Raw genomic sequence first — 17,008 nt, forward strand, 5'->3', positions numbered from 1 at the left:
AGGCTACCAAAGTAGAACCTGCTGAGTAACTCACTGATATACTTTGGTCTACTTCACCAAGTCATCTGACAACACATTTTTCTCACCCAAATTTTAAAGACCATTTATTAAGAATCCTACTTATTGCCTATCATTGCTAATTCATTATCTTTTAATTCTCATTTTTAGATCTGTTTTAGTGTCCCAATTCAGGATACATTCTGCTTATTTTTGGTATGTACTGTACAGGTCATAATCTAATTCTAAATTAGACTTAATGGTAAAATTAGCTGGTTTATTTCAATACATATTAGAGATGCCTAGATAATACTGATTGGTACACACCATACATGCAAATAATATATATTAAAGAAAGCTGTGCTTACTAAAAATAAATTTACAATATTATTAATCAGAAGTATTCAAAATTATTAACTATTCATATAACAAATATATTCAAGCACAATTACCAAAAAAAACTGTCTATGTTTATTATATTGCATCCTCCATTAATAATTGCAAGGTGAAATAAACATTTGAAATAGAGGAATTTCCAGTTAAACTTATGTGCCTTTGAAATATTCATGGCTTTTTTTTCTTCAATAGAACTTCCCTTCTAAACCATAGTTTTCTTAAGAGGCTATTAATTTTACTCACAGGAGCAAAGTACCATTTGATTTCTCATTCATTAATGTATGTACCTCTTATTAGGCACCTGTTTTGTGCCAGGGCCCTTAATATGTACTGAGGGTATAATATGAACAAAACAGTCTTTACCCTTGTGACACTCGCATTCTAGCTGAGGTGACATATATATAAATAAATAACCAAACAATGCAGTAACTGTTGTAATACTGGTATACACACCTTTTCTCCCAGCCTCCAACAAAATAGGCCATGGTATAGAGTGGTATAATTCTTTAAGGTGGGTAGGAGTTGAGAAAGTTCTTCAGAGGACAAATTATATGAACTTTACCTTAAATAACACATACACTTGCTAGTTTGAAAAGGAGTTTATAAAAACATGCTCAACATCACTAATATTAGAGAAATGCAAATGAAAACCACAATGAAATACCAACTTACATCAGTCAGAATGGTTATTATAGAAAAAGTCAACAAATAACAGCTTCTGGCAAAGTTGCAGAGAAATGAGAACATTTATGCACTGCTGGTGATAATGTAGGTTAATTTAGTCATTATGGGAAATAGTGTGGTAATTTCTCAAACAATTTCAAACAGAAATATTATTTGACCCATCATTCCCATTATTGGATATATATACTAAAAGGAATATAAATTGTTCTACAATAAAGACATATGAATGTATATGTTCACTACACTGTGCACAACAGCAAAGTCATGGAATCAACCCAAATGCAAATCAATGGTAGAATGGATAAAGAAATTGTGATATATATACACTATGGAATACTATGCTGCCACAAAGAAAAAATGATATTATGTAATTTGCAGACACATGGATGGAGCTGGAAGCCATAATCCTAAGTGAACTAACAGAAGAAACCAAGACAAAATACCACATGCTGTCTCTTATAAGTGGAAGCTAAACACTGAGTACACATGGACACAAAGATGAGAACAACAGACACCAGGGCCTACTTGAGGATGGAGGGTGAGAAGAGAGAGAAAATTGAAAAACTACCTATGGAGTAATATTCTTATTATTTTGGTGACAAAATAATATGTACACCAAACCCTCAGGACACACAGTTTGCCTATATAACAAACCTGTGCATAACAAATCTGTACTCCTGAACCTAAAATAAAAATGGAAATGACAATAAAGCATTTCAAATGTTGCATAAACTTAGTTGATAAAGCAGCAGCCGGATTTGAGAGGATTGTTTGCAATTCTGAAAGAAGTTCTACTGTGGATAAATGCTATCAAATGTCATCAAATGCTACAGAGAAATCTTTGGTAAAAGGTAGAGTCAATGAATGTAGCAACCTTCATTGTTATCCTAAGAAATTGCCATTGCCACTCAAACCTTTAGCAGTCCCCACCCTGATCGGTCAGCAGCCATGAACTTGGAGGAAAGACCCACTACCAGCAGAAAGATTAAGACTTAAATAATGCTCTGGTGATCATTAATTTTTTTTAGCAACAAAGTATTTTTAAATTAAGATATATACTTTTTAAAGACATCATATTGTACACTTAATGTACTATGCTACAGTGTAAACATAACTCCCACATCACTGGGATTACAGATATGAACCACTGCACCTGCCTTTGTCTGATTCACTTTATTGTGGTATTTGCTTTATTGCTGTGGTCTGGAATGGAACCCACAATATCTTTGATATATGCTTGTATAAATTTAATCTTATACTCTCTCTTCTGTTTGAGATATTTTAGAAAAGTATTTCTGCATGGACTGGGTGCTGGACTGAAAGGTATCCATGTCCATTTTAGCTCAAATATCAGTAAGTCACAGTATTTTATGCTACAAGATGGCTATAGCAAGCCCATCTATGCAACGAACCAAGCAGTAAGGGCTGGTCAAAATTTCATTCTTGAACTGCTGTTGCAAAAAATACAGGAATATATATTCATCCTTTCTGAGTACTACAGTGAGCTAATAAAACTGCTAATTAACGGACTACAGTAAACAATAGGCCATGTTTCAATAATATCCCATTACCACCATTCCATAAAAGAGAAAGATGTTGCCTAAAATGTGAGGTTAGTATGGAGATTGAGAAATATTTGGTGGTTTAGAAAGTTAATTACAAACTGTGCTTGGATTGAAGTGCAGGTGGGTTGGACACTCACTTTTCTTTAAATCTTAAAGCAAGAAGGAGGTTCTCTTTCCTAGGATTCTTTCTTACAACATTTTATAGAAATAAATGTAGCAAGAAAATAGGAAAAGCTCATACTCAAAGAAATAAAACTGCATTATAATATAGTTTATTTGCACATCACCCCTTTGTCTAACGGCTTATTGTAATGTTTTCTTGGGACTGTATCATTCTCTTAAGGTAGAAGTAGACCTCTGTTGTTGAACTCATAGAAGCACAATGTAGGGTTGTGGTTACCAGAGGCTGGGGGATCACAGAATTGGGGAGATGTTGGTCAAAGGATAAAAACTTTCAGTTAGGTAAGAGGAATAAGTTCAAGAGATCTACTGGACATCATGGTGATGATAGTTAAAGTCAATATATTGTATACTTGAAAGTTGCCAAGAGGGTGGATTTTATGTTCTCACTACAAAAAAAGATGAAATAATATATATACAAATTATCTTGATTTAGTAATTCTGCAATGTATACATGTATTAAAACATCATGTATACCATAAATATATACATTTTTATCTGTCAATTAAAAATTTTCTAAATAAAATAGATAATGAAAAAAGAAAAGGAGTTTGAAGTGGTTTGGGCAATATTTCAAGTAGAGGAAATATAATAGAGGTATGAAAACAGAACATTCAAATATGGAGAGGAATATCAGAGATAAGTAATATGATATAATAGTCTGAGAACTGCGGGGAGAGGCCAGCAAGAAATATTCTTGTGGGATGCACAAGAAGATATTTGAAGGCTGGTGTGTGTGTGTGTGTGTGTGTGTGTGTGTACCCACATGCATGCTGCATTTGTGAGAATTCTTGAATAAGTAGAGGGTGATACATAAGTAACTTAACCCTATTTCATGTGTTCTGTGTTATAGATGTATCCATGTTTTCTCTTTTATACGGAATTTATGGTGAGATATTAAAAAAGTACTATTACATGTAATTTGCATTTTAAATGAAGACAACCATTAATAAAGTCACCCTTTGATATTCTAGAAATAGGATGAAAGTTATTTCACGCATAGACTTAATGTCATGTATGCACTTGTCCATTAGTAGAACCATCCACACTAGTTATCTTTCACTTTTAAAAAATAAACTAGCAAACAATATATTCTAAAGTGTTTTGAAAAAGTAAATATAAACTCATATTATTAGGAGACTCTGGTATTTGGGTTAGACATTTAGAAATTTAAATATGTTTTCTGTTGTGGACTATGAGGGTGAATATCATTGATGAGAAGAATGGTTCTCCCCCTACTGTTTCCATGTCTTCCATAAATTGCACTTTAGCCCTTGTACCACTGCTGAATGACAACATTTTACACCTCATAAGCTGTATCCTGAAAATTCAGGCTATGACATTTGTTATGATGTCACTAATGCTGCAGATTGATATCCTGGGTTCTTTTCAGCCATGATTCCAACTGCTTGCAAGAGATGGGCCTAAATAATGCTTGCTCCTAAGTCAATTATTTGAAAATAGAACCCATAATGTGAGATTTACTATGATACTCTTAACTTTGTAGTGAATTGAAGTGTTTGTAGCATCAGTAAAATTGACTGATAGTTTCTTATACCACCAGAACTTCTACAGAGAATAAGACTTTTATGTTCAGAAAAGCAGCAAGGTCAAACAACTACAAAAGGTGAACTGGAAATGCTACTTCTGATTTTGTAAAAACACTGAAAGTAGATTATACAAATGCTTTGCTCAAAGAAGTGAGTGTATGGGAAGGAAAATGCTGACAGAAAGGGAAGAAGATAAGGCAAAACAGATACATGGGGCACTGGTTTGAAAAGTAAATAGATGAAAATTGATTCAGATAATCTAGTTAATGTCTTTTAGTATTTTATTTGGGGGATGAATGTATTGCTTTATATGCTCCTTTTTGGAAGGTGCAAATATATGGTACCACATGAAGGAAGCAATCACACAGCCAATAATAGTCAAAGGAGGAAAAATTAATACTCTTTGAATCTAGTCAGTCTGTTCCTTCATTCGATAAAATGGACACTAAGTTGTCAAATTTGCATAAGGAAGTACTTTATGTGAGGATTGAAGAGTAGGTTCTTCCTCCTTCTACCACTGTATATAAATGATTAGAGTAATTTTCTCCCATGCATAACTTTGGTAGAGTGCATCATTATCCCCTGTGAGAATTAAAGAGCTGAACCCTGCTATAAGCTTCTTTCTCCCACCACAAATATATATTTAATAGTATCAAAGTCCAATACTAACATGTAGCACAATGATTTTATATTTCATATGAGTTTACTACTTTTCCAAAAATAGTTGGAATTCATTCCCCTAAGTATGTCCTTTTTATAAATAATTCTTCACTTTCTCTCTTTAGTTTTCAAAAGTATTTAGGTGATGTAGTAACTCCTCCTTACTAATATTCTCCCTCAATCTTATCAGGTAATCACTAATTGTATGGTAGGCTATAATTCCTGACAGACAAATTTGTCCATTTGCTTTGTTCTGATTCCCATGCTATTCCAATAATTGCATTGTGCATTAGTAAGATTTTAGGCAGGTCTGTGGCACTCTTCTACTGAGAGTCTTAATTAAACTTGCTCTAAATTAAAACAGCCTTTGCTAAGACTCTTGTCAGACCAGCTTTACAGGCTTTCCTGGGACACAGGAGGCAATGCCACTATCAGTGGAAGCATGACAGGGATCAGGACCTAAGCATGGGACTTGATGATTACTGGGAGATAATTTATGACACCTACTAGACCTGCTAATATGATGGAAGACAAGCAGAGAGGTAGGAGAATTAGAAAAGAATATATAATATTGAGACAAAGAATAAAATGATATAATCTAATAGTGCTACTACATGTTTTTTCCCAAAACAAAATGGAAACAAAAACTTTTTTATAGTGTTAAGAAGTTGGAAGAACAATTAAACATCTAGTGAATCTTATAGGTTTTAATATATTGAAGTTAGTACTGGCTCTTGTACCCTCACCATTTAATAATGCCAGTTAATTGTCAAATTCTTTCTATGTTCTCTTCAATACTTAACTCCGGAAAACTGTTCTCCAAAAACTATCTAATTAATTGACACTAATATATAAATATGATAAGGTTTAAATGATTATTTTTTCAGAGTTATTTATATTTTGACTGAAAGGAAAACTCCTGCTTAGTTTAACACCAAACTATGAATCTGGAAATATGACATTTCAAATTTGGTGTGCTTTATTGGAACAATGTTTCCTTCTGGAATATCTTGTTCTGGTTATGGATCCAATTTTTCATCATAGTAGCTCATGCCTATACATAAATTTTATTGAGTTACAATCTACTAATGATTTAACAGGCAATCATATTCCTCTGAACTGTGTGAAGTTTTTGTATAGGAAAACAATAACGACAATAACAACAGCAGAAATAATTAATTCTGCTTTTGTATTAGTCAGGGTTCTCTTTAGGGACAGAACGAATAGGATAACATATACATATGTTATCCTATTATATACATGTACATATGTATGTATTCCCTTTTTTATATATATTAAGGGGAGTTTATTAAGTAGTATTAACTCACATGATCACAAAGTCCCATGGTACAGTCTGAAAGCTGAGGAGCAAGGAAGCCAGTCTGAGTTGGAGTCCATTGTTTTGGGGCAGGAAGCATCCAGCACAGGATAAAGATGTAGGCTGGGGTGGGGCTAAGCCAGTCTAGCATTTTCAGGTTTTCCTTTCTGCTTTATATTCTCTGGCAGCTGATTAGATGGTGCCCACTCAGATTAAGAGTGAGTCTGCCTTCCCCAGCCCACTGACTCCAATGTTAATCCTCTTTGGCAACACCCTCACAGACACACCCAGGATCAATACTTTGCATCCTTCAGTTCAACCAAGTTGACCCTAATTATTAACCATCACAAGTCCAATTCTTGTCAACTTGAGCATAACCTTCAAATAAAGACAATAATAATGTCATAATTATACCTAACATAATACAACTATCCTTTATATAACTATAAATGCAGCAATCCCCAATACAAATGCTATTACATAATGTCAGCAATATACAATGTTGAGATGAAATCAATAAATCTTATGTCACATAATAGAAGAAAAAGGAAATAAAATGAATATATTTTTAATACAAATATATACATGCACAACCATGTTTTTTACAAAAGAAGTAGGAAATATTCATGACAATTAAAGTCCTCATTTCTACAACTGGTCACGTGGTCATAGCTTGTATTGATGACTACCTTCTTCTACTGTCCATTCTGTATTCCCTTTGCTTTCAGCAAGCACCGCAGCAGGTCATGGTCATTTTCCTTCTGGTGTGACCCAAACCTTCATTGCTAAAGAGTCTGAGCTATTTGCTGTCCTACCTGGATTGAACTGTTGTAGTTATCCATTGGCCTTAATCACAGGGCTTGGTAACACTAAGAGACACCATAGTCAATCTCCTTTATTCCGTGCATACTCTTTCTTAACCCCATTATGGAATAGTAGACTGATTTCATCTTCACAGGCCAGGCCAGTCACCCCAGCCAACATTGTAACTCCCTTGCTATCTGTTGACTTAAAGGTAAGAGGATCCCAAAGTGTCCGGGTAGCAATCCTTACTTCATTATCATTCTGTTATCTGGTAGTTATATAGAGTTGATTACATAGTTACTTTATAGTGTCTGTGGGCTATGTCCTTCAGTGTGCTTTTCTGGTATCAGGTGTCATTCTTTTTAGTGCATATTTAGCACTCTGTCAAGAAACTCTTACAAGATTTGTCTTGTTAAAACATATTCCCTCAGCATTTTGCTTGTCAGAGAAGGATTTTATTTCTCCTTCACTCATGAGGCATAGTTTGGCAGAATATAAAATTATTGGTTGAAATTCATTTTCTGTAAAGACACGGGCAATAGGTCTCCAATCTCTTTGGGCTTGTATGGTTTCTGCTGAAAGGTCTGTTGCTAGCCTGATGGGGTTCCCCCTGTTGGTTACCTGCCCCTTCTCTTTAGCTGCCTTTAATATTTTTTATTTTGCATTGTCCTTGGTGAATTGATGACTATGTTCCTTGTAGATGAACATCTTGTATAGTATCTATCTGAGGTTCTTTGTAATTCTCCAATTTGCACATCAACCTCTGGAGGGATTAGAGACATTTTGGGGGACTGTATCATCAAATATATTTTCCAAGTTGCTGTTACCTCTGCTTTTCTCTTAGGATTGTCAGTGAGTATAAATTTGGTCTCTTTACATAATCCCATATTTCTCAAAGATTTTGTTTTTTTTTTCTCAATTTTTTGTTGTTGTTATTTTTGTCTAACTGAGTTGATTTGAAGGACCAGTTTTGAACTCTGAGATTCATCCCTGGGCTTGGTCTGTTTTGCTGTTAACACTGTTGATTGTATTATAAAATTATTGTAGTGAATTTTTCAGCTCAAGAAGTTCAGTTTCAGTCTTTCTTAATATGACTATTTTGTCTTTCAGGTCTTGAATTGTTTTACTGGGTTGCTTGGCTTTTTTGAATTGAGTTTCAACATTCTCTTTGATCTCAATTAACTTCATTGCAATCTCAGTTCTTAATTCCATGTCTGACATCTCAGAAAATTTAGACTGGTTAAGAATTATTGCTCCGGTGTTAGTGCGCTCATTTGGAGGTAAGGGGACACTCTCTTGCTTTTTGTATTGCCAGAATTCTTGTGCTGATTGTTTCTCATTTAGCAGGGCTGGTATTCCTTTAATTGTGGCTTAAATTAAGTCCATTGTCTTAATTTCACAATGTTTTCAGAAAGCTAAGTCTATGAAAATGTTCTTGGTTGTTGAATTCTTGCTCTTCGTTTTGGAGAATGAGGATGGAGGGAGGAATTAGTAATTTTTGGTGTTGTAGTTTGGACTTCAATAGATGGCACTTGAGAGCAATGGACAGTGGATGGGATCTTAGCCATTCAGTTTCTTTGTGTGTACTTGTGTTTTTGTGGTACAAGTGGGAGAGAAGTGACCCCCACAAAAGACCTGCTCATGGGCCTTATGAAGACATCTCTAATTAATGGCACTGTGCACACAAGTTTTGTTGTTGTTGTCATTAAGTATTTCAGGTTGCAGGGGTCCTTTGGGGAGAAGTCTGGTAGGGAAACAGGATACACTCTTACCAGACCAACACTGGAAGGAGGCATGTCTAGGTTCCACACCAGCCTGTGATCCTGTGTGATTCACCCCTCTCAGTTTTCTGAGAGTGTGGGCTTCTTCCCTGTTAAAGTGCTTATCACAGCTCACAGCACCCAGCTCGGCACTGCTGAGCTGCATGATGCAGCCCTGAGGCGCCAGAACCTGCTTGTGGCTCTTTATACTGGAATCGGAGGGTAGTGTTTCTGGTGTTATTGGGTATCTGAAAGGCTCCCAGGCTTCTGTCATTCACTCTGGTGGAACAAGGCAGTCAGGCTGAGCATCCAGGGCTTAATTGTACACACAATCCTATGTACACCTGTGTTATGAGGTGGCCAAGCAGGGGCCCTGGGAAGGCCTGGCAGGCAGACAGACCTGCAGGACATGTGTGCTCTGGTCCTGTAGGGAAAGCAGGTCCTGCTTTCTCCTCAGCAGGTAGCTGGGGCCAGAGCCTCTCAGAGGGAGATGGGCAGCCCTGGAGGGTAGGCACTGATGACCAGGATCTGCTGGAGCTGACTTGTGCTGACAGGTCCCCAGCTCTTTGCCTGCTGCAGCTCTGCATTTAATCTCTATAGAGATTACCTCTGAGAGCTCACACGTCCTTGGGGTTATGGGTTTCCTTGCAGCAACTAGTAAGACAGTCAGGTGGGAAGGGGTCTTGGGATGAACTCTAACCAGCATGCCCACTTCAGTGGAACCTCAGGAAGTTGATGCTGTTTGCAGCAGGGAGGAACCTGGCCCCTTTTGTTCTGTGTTGAACTTGGGATCCAAGCTGGAAGCGCTCTAGAGGAGGGACTCTGTTTCCCCCTTTGTTCTCTTTTCACCCAACAAAACCTTGCTTTACTCACCCTGTAAACCACCTTCTTTACTCACCCTTTAAACCAACTGTGTGCCTAAATTTTTGTGGCCGTGGAACAGACAAGAGCTCCGTCTTTAGCTGAACTAAGGAAAAGTCCTGCAACACTAGGATCCCAGATGTCTCTGGTAGGAGTAAGCAGTTCCCTAATCCCTTCATTCGCCTCTTCCCCAGGTGCCATTCATGGCTGGGAACCAGTCTTGATGTTCAGACACTCTATGTTGGGCCTCAGCTTTCTCTATCTTCAGCCTCACATCTAATTCTTTTTTCTATCCACATTTGGTATTTTGTCTCTGAAGATATAGTTAAACTATGTTGGTGTAGTGAAAGCTGTGGTCCCTCTCTGTGGGAATAGCACTTCCCAGCTGCATCTAGTTAGCCATCTTGGAAAATGTCCTAATCTGATTAAAACATATATGCCAAAATCATAAAGGCATTCTCACATGTAGCAGGCCTTTAGCTGAGATATTCTTATGTTGCCTAATCGAATAACAGCCATTGGTGGGACTTTTATTCAGTAAAAATTGTGGCTAAAAGATAGATACTTAGTGCAAACAAATCACACTTTATGTACTTATAAAGACAGCTGTACATGTCTTACTGATTTATTAAATGATCCTGAAAAAATAGTTCCATATTTATCTTCTTAATGTCATAATCAGATGCCATAGTTGGTGACTTGTTCAAAAATTGCTTAGAGATCTTATGAAAAGTAGTGCTATTATTCCTGTGATTATTACTTATAAATAAGACCTAACCAAGATTATATAAAATGAACTCTTCACTCAATCTGTGATTGTTGTAAAGTAACTTAAATCAACAGGAATTTAAAAATCCTCTCAACATTATTGAAAAAGGGTACAAAACAGACAATGCAGAACAAAGCAGGAAAACAGAAGGATAGAGAAAAATCATGCAATTGTCTGGCTTTTATTATTTATTTGCTTCTTCAAGTAAGGTCACTTTTTTAGATAAAAGTAAATGATTGCCTATGTTTTTGCACACATTAGATGTGATGGTTACTATTGAGTGTCAAGTTGACTGGATTGAATGATGCAAAATATTGTTCCTGGTTGTCTCTGTGAGGGTGTTGCCAAAGAAGATTAACATTTGAGTCAGTGGACTTGGAGAGGCAGACACAGCCTCAATTTGGGTGCATACTACCTAATTAGCTGCCAGCATGGCTAGAATAAAGCAGGCAGAAGAATGTGGAAGGATTTGACTTGTTGAGTCTTCTGGCCTTCATTTTTCTCCCATGCTAGATGCTTCTTGTCTTTGAATATTGGACTCCAAGTTTTTCAGCTTTTGGACTCTTGGACTTACACCACTGATTTGCCAGGGGCTCTGAGGCCTTTGACCACAGACTGAAGTCTGCACTGTTGGCTTTCTTACTTTTGATGTTTGGGGACTTGGACTGATCCACCACTGGTTTCTTTGCTCCTCAGCTTGCAGATGGCCTATTGTTGGACTTCACCTTGAGATCATGTGAGTCAATCCTCCTTAATAAACTCCCTTTCATATATACATATATCCTATTACTTCTGTCCCTCTACAGAATCCTAATACAGTAGGCATTCAGTTCATTTAAAACATTCCCAGAGAACATTGAAATGGGAACAACATAGTTATATCTTATTTGAAAGTCTGATACTTTGAAAATGAGTTTTATCATTTAGATACTTAAACCAAACAAAATAGGAACACATACTATGTTGGCGTGTCTTTATACATACTCTATTATTACACATGTTACAGTACGATCAATACATACATACCTTTTGGTCTACCAGACCACAAATGCTTTGTAAGCATCATTATTTCATTATCTCTCTGTCACCAAACAGTTTTTTTTACAGAGTAGGTACTCAGCAAATATGTGTTGAATAAATAAAATGACTGTAATGACAGTCAGTTTATTTTCCATTTTTATAAAGATGAAAATTGATGTTCCTGCAATTATGCATACTTCCGTAATCATGAAATATAAAAGTAGAGCAGCCATCCATTAAAAACCTGATTATCTATACATCAAGAAGCAGCATAATAATAATGCTTTTATCTCCATCATTAAATTATATATAATTACTTTCAAGATTTCACATGTCTAATAAGATTCTGCTACTTAGGGGACCCTTAACTCTGCCAGAATGTCATAAAAATAGATTCATACGTGGTCTTTACAGATCATTTCAACAACAAGTTATATAAACAACTAATGTTTCTCTTGTAGTTGAAAAAATCTAACTAGAATGTCTGTGAACTTACTAATCAACTTTACAAATGTTTCAATCTTTGTTATAAATGAGACCTTCAAAATCATATAAAATAAAGCAACCCAAGTAAATTTATAAGTAGTTATAGGGTGCATACACATTAGTAAATCAAATTGAGGTTCTGTCACTTAAATATGGTACTAAACTTCATAAACAAAAAAGAAATAAGATATGTTTCAGACAAGCAAATGCCAAGGGAATTATTTACCACCAGGTTTGTCCTACAAGAGCTCCTGAAAGAAGCACTAAATATTTAGAGACTTTGACCAGCCACACTTCAGTATATTGACCAGTGTCACTACAGACCAACCAGATAAACAAGTCTGTAAAATAACCAGGTAACATCATGATTATATAATCAAGTCCACACATTTCAATACTAAACTTAAATGTAAACAGGCTAAATGTCCTTATTAAAACACAGAGCGGGAAGCTGGATAGGAAGAATAACCCAAGATCCTGGTTATGCTGTCTTCAAAACACTCATCTCACATGCAATAACACCCATAGGCTCAAAATAAAGGGATAGTGGAAAATCTACGAAGCAACTGAAAAACAGAAAAAAAAAAAAAAAACGGGTTGCAATCCTAGTTTCTGACAAAACAGACTGGAAACCAACCACGATCAAAAAAGACAAAGAAGGGTATTACATAATGGTAAGGGTTCAATTCAAAAAGAAAACATAAGTATCCTAAACAACAATGCACCCAACACACAAGCACCCAGATTCATAAAGCAAGCTCTTAGAGACCTTCACAGAAACTTAGACTTCCACATAGTAATTATGGAAGCCTTCAACACCCTATTGATGGTGTTAGATCGTTGTGGCAAAAAATTAACAAAGATATTCAGGACCTGAACTCAGCCCTGGATCAAATTAACCTGATAGACATTTACAGAACTCTTCACCCCCAATACAACAGAATATACATTGTTCTCCTTGCCACATGGCACATACTCTAAAAGCAATAACATAATTGGATATAAAACACTCCTCAGCAAGTATACAAAGCTGAAATCACAACAACCACTCTCTTGGATTGCAGCACAATTACAATAGAATTCAAGACCAAGAAAATGCTCAAAACCATACAATTACATGGAAATTAAATAACCTGTTCCTGAATGACTTTGGGGGTAAATAATAAAGTTAAGGCAGAAATCAAGAAATTATTTGAAACTAATGAGAATAAAGATACAATATACCAGAATTTCTTGGATAGAGCTAAGACAGTGTTAAGAGGGAAATTTATAGCACCAAATGCCCACATAAGAAAGTTGGAAAGATTTCCATTTAACAATCTGATATTACAACTGAAAGAACTAGAGACTCAAGAGCAAACCACGTCCAAAGCTAGAAAAGACAAGAAATAACCAAAATCAAAGCTGAATGGAAAGAGATTGAGACATACACACAAAATTGAACGGTGAATCCCAGAGTTATTTTTCTGAAAAAAATTATAAACTAGTTAAACCACTAGCTATATTAAAAAAGAATAAAAGAGAGAAGATCCAAATAAGCACAATTAGAAATGACAAAGGGGTTATCACCACTGATACTACAGAAATAAAAACCGATATGATAGAATATTATGAGTGTGTATATGCACACATACTTGCATATCTAGATAAACAGGATAAATTCTAGGAAAAATATAGTCTCTGAAGATTGAAACAGAAAGAGATTGTGTCTCTGAACAGACCAGTAGTGAGTTTAGAAATCAAAGCAGTAATAAATAGCCTACAAACAAACAAACAAAAGCCCAGGACCAAATGGATTCTCAGCCAAATTCTACCAGTTATGCAAAGAAGAAGTGGTGTTAGTCCTACAGAAACTACTCCAAACAATTGAGGAGGAGGGATTCCTCCATAACTTATTCTATGAGGCCAGCATCATCCTGATACCAAAATCCAGAAGAAGCACAACATAAAAAAGAAAACTTCAGGCCAATATCTTCGATGAACAATGATGCAAAAATTCTCAACAAAATACTGGCAAACCAATTCTAGCAGCACATCAAAAAGCATATGCACCATGAACAGATATGCTTTATCTCTGTGATCTAAGATTGGTTCAATATATGCAAATCAATAAATATGATTTATCACATAAACAGAACTAAAGACAAAACGATTATCTCAATAGATGCAAAAAAGGCTTTTGATAAAATTTAACACCCTGTCATGTTAAAAACTCTCAATAAACTAGGTATTGAAGAAACAAACTTCAAAACAATAAGAGCCATCTATGACAAAACCACATCAACATCATATTGAATGGGCAATAGCTAGAAGCATTCCCTTAGAAAACTGGCACAAGACAAGGATGCTTTTTCCTCACCACTCCTACTGAAGATAGAATTGAAAGTCCTGGTCATAGCAATCTGGCAAAAGCAATAAGGACATCCAAATAGGAAGAGAGGAACCAAAATTATCCCTGTTTCCAGATGACATGATTCTATATTTACAAAACCCCATAGCCTTGGTTCAAAAGCACTTTAAGCTAATAAATAACATCAGCAAAGTCTCAGGATACAAAATCAGTGTACAAAAATCACTAGCATTCCTATAAACCAACCACAGACAAGCCAAGAGCCAAATCAGGAATAAAATATCATTCAAAATTACCGTATAAAAAATAAAAAAACTGGGAATACAGATAAAAAACAGATGAAAGATCTCTACAATGGGAACTGCAAAGCACTGCTCAAATAAATCAGAGATGACACAAACAAATGGAAAAACATTCCATGTTCTTAGATAGGAAGAATCAATATCTTTAAAATGGGCATACTGCCCCAAACAATTTATAGAGTCAATGTTATTCCTATAAAACTGCCAATGACATCCTTCGCAGAACTAGAAATAATCTATTTTACAATTCACACAAAACCAAAAAGGAGCCTGAATAGCCAAAACCATCCTAAACCAAAAGAACAAAGCTGGGGGCATCATGATACCCAACTTCAAACTATACTACAGGGCTGCAGTAACCAAAACAGCATGCTAATGGTACAAAAACCAACTCATAAACCAATGGAACAGAATAGACGTCCCAGAAATAAGGCCACACACTACAACCATGTAATCTTTGAGAAAACTAACCAAAAACAGCAACGGGGAAAGGACTCCCTATTTAATAAATGGTATTGGGATAATTGGCTAGCCAGATACAGAAGACTGAAACTGAACCCCTTACTTATGCCATACACAAAAAATTAATTCAAGATGGACTGGGGACTTAAATGTAAAACTCAAAACTATAAATGCCCCAGAAAACAACCTAGGCAATACCATTCTGGACATAGGAACAGAAGACAAAGATTTCTTGATGAGATACCAAAAGCAATTGCAACAAAAGCAAAAATTAACACATGGAATCTAATTAAACTAAAGACATTCTGCACAACCAAATAAACTATAAGCAGAATAAACAGACGATCTACAGAATGGGAGAAACTTTTTGCAAACCATTAATCTGACAAAGGTGTAATATCCAGAATCCACAATGAACTTCAAGAAATTTACAATATAAAAGGCAAGCAGTCCCCTTAAACAGTGAAAAAAGGACAATTATGGGGAACACATGCACACATAGAGGGAAATAATAGACACTTGAGCCTACCAGAGAGTAGATGTGGGAAGGAGGGAGAGGAGAAGGAAAAATGACTCTTGGTTACTAAGCTTAACATCTTGGGGACAAAACAACCTCTGCAATACACCCCCATAACATGGGTTTACCTATATAACAAACCTGCACATGTACCCCTGTACCTCAAATAAAAGTTTAAAATATATTAGGCCTACAATCCAAATTACATCATCATAAAATTTTTCTTTTTTAAAAAATTTATTATTTCTATAGCCATTTGTGCTTGTTCATATCACAGCATATACTTTCAGTTCTCTGGTTAGGGTTGAAAAAAAGTACTATGTTTATTTTTCCGGATAGAGATAATTACGTTTGTAGCCACAATAATTGTACCACTGTGAAGCAGAAAAAATAAAATAAAATAAACACAAATTATCACCACTTTAGGGTGGCCTTTGGCACAACTACATTAGAAAAGTGTGTGAGGATAGTATGATAGAGTGCCAATATAATTTATGTCAACAAATGCTGCACATAAAAATGATAGTATCTTTTTGCCTATATTCAATAATTATGTTACTTTCAATGAAATCCTTGAACAATTGTGAACATTATTTCTCAGGAGTCAATGGACAATACTGAAGATACTCAATAACATCAGAAAATATACAGTTCTGACTAAAAACCAATATGTACAGTGTAAAGAAAATGATTATGTAAAAGCATAAAAATATATATGACATTCGATTTGTTATAATAAAAGCTGGAAAAACTGCTAATTTTCTTCTCAAATCTCAGAGAAACTGATGCAATCCTAATCATGAACATTTTATAGAAATACAATGCTTGGATGTAATAAAATAATAATCAGGAAAAATGCTGTCCTTAGCTTCAGAATGAGAAAAGTATGTATGATGGTAGAGGTTGGTAGGTGAATAAATTAATCTCCTCTCTTAGTTTCTAAACTAAAATATTTTTTAACATTTATATTTATTCTGGCAAATATCTATAGATACAGGAAAAGCATGCCAAAATTATGAATTCATCAATATAATGAATATATATATAATTTCCGTTTGACTTTGATGTAGCTGCAGTCCCAAATTGTAGCATCTTCCACATTGCCTAATGCATACTTATTATTTATTTGAACCAGAAAGCTTTCTCTAATAAAAGTTAATGCTCAAGGATTTGCTTTATATTTCCTGTCACTTATGCATAGTTTTTCATAAGTAAAATTTTTCCACAGACAGATTATAAGAGCCCTGTGAGCAGGAAATGTCCAGTATAATGTGGCTGTACAAAACAGTAACTCAATAAATGCTTAATAAATAAAAATTTTATTAAT

Source organism: Sapajus apella, unplaced genomic scaffold, assembly GCF_009761245.1.
Source record: "Sapajus apella isolate SASKATOON/1434 unplaced genomic scaffold, GSC_monkey_1.0 scaffold176, whole genome shotgun sequence".
Classification (NCBI taxonomy): Eukaryota; Metazoa; Chordata; class Mammalia; order Primates; family Cebidae; genus Sapajus; species Sapajus apella.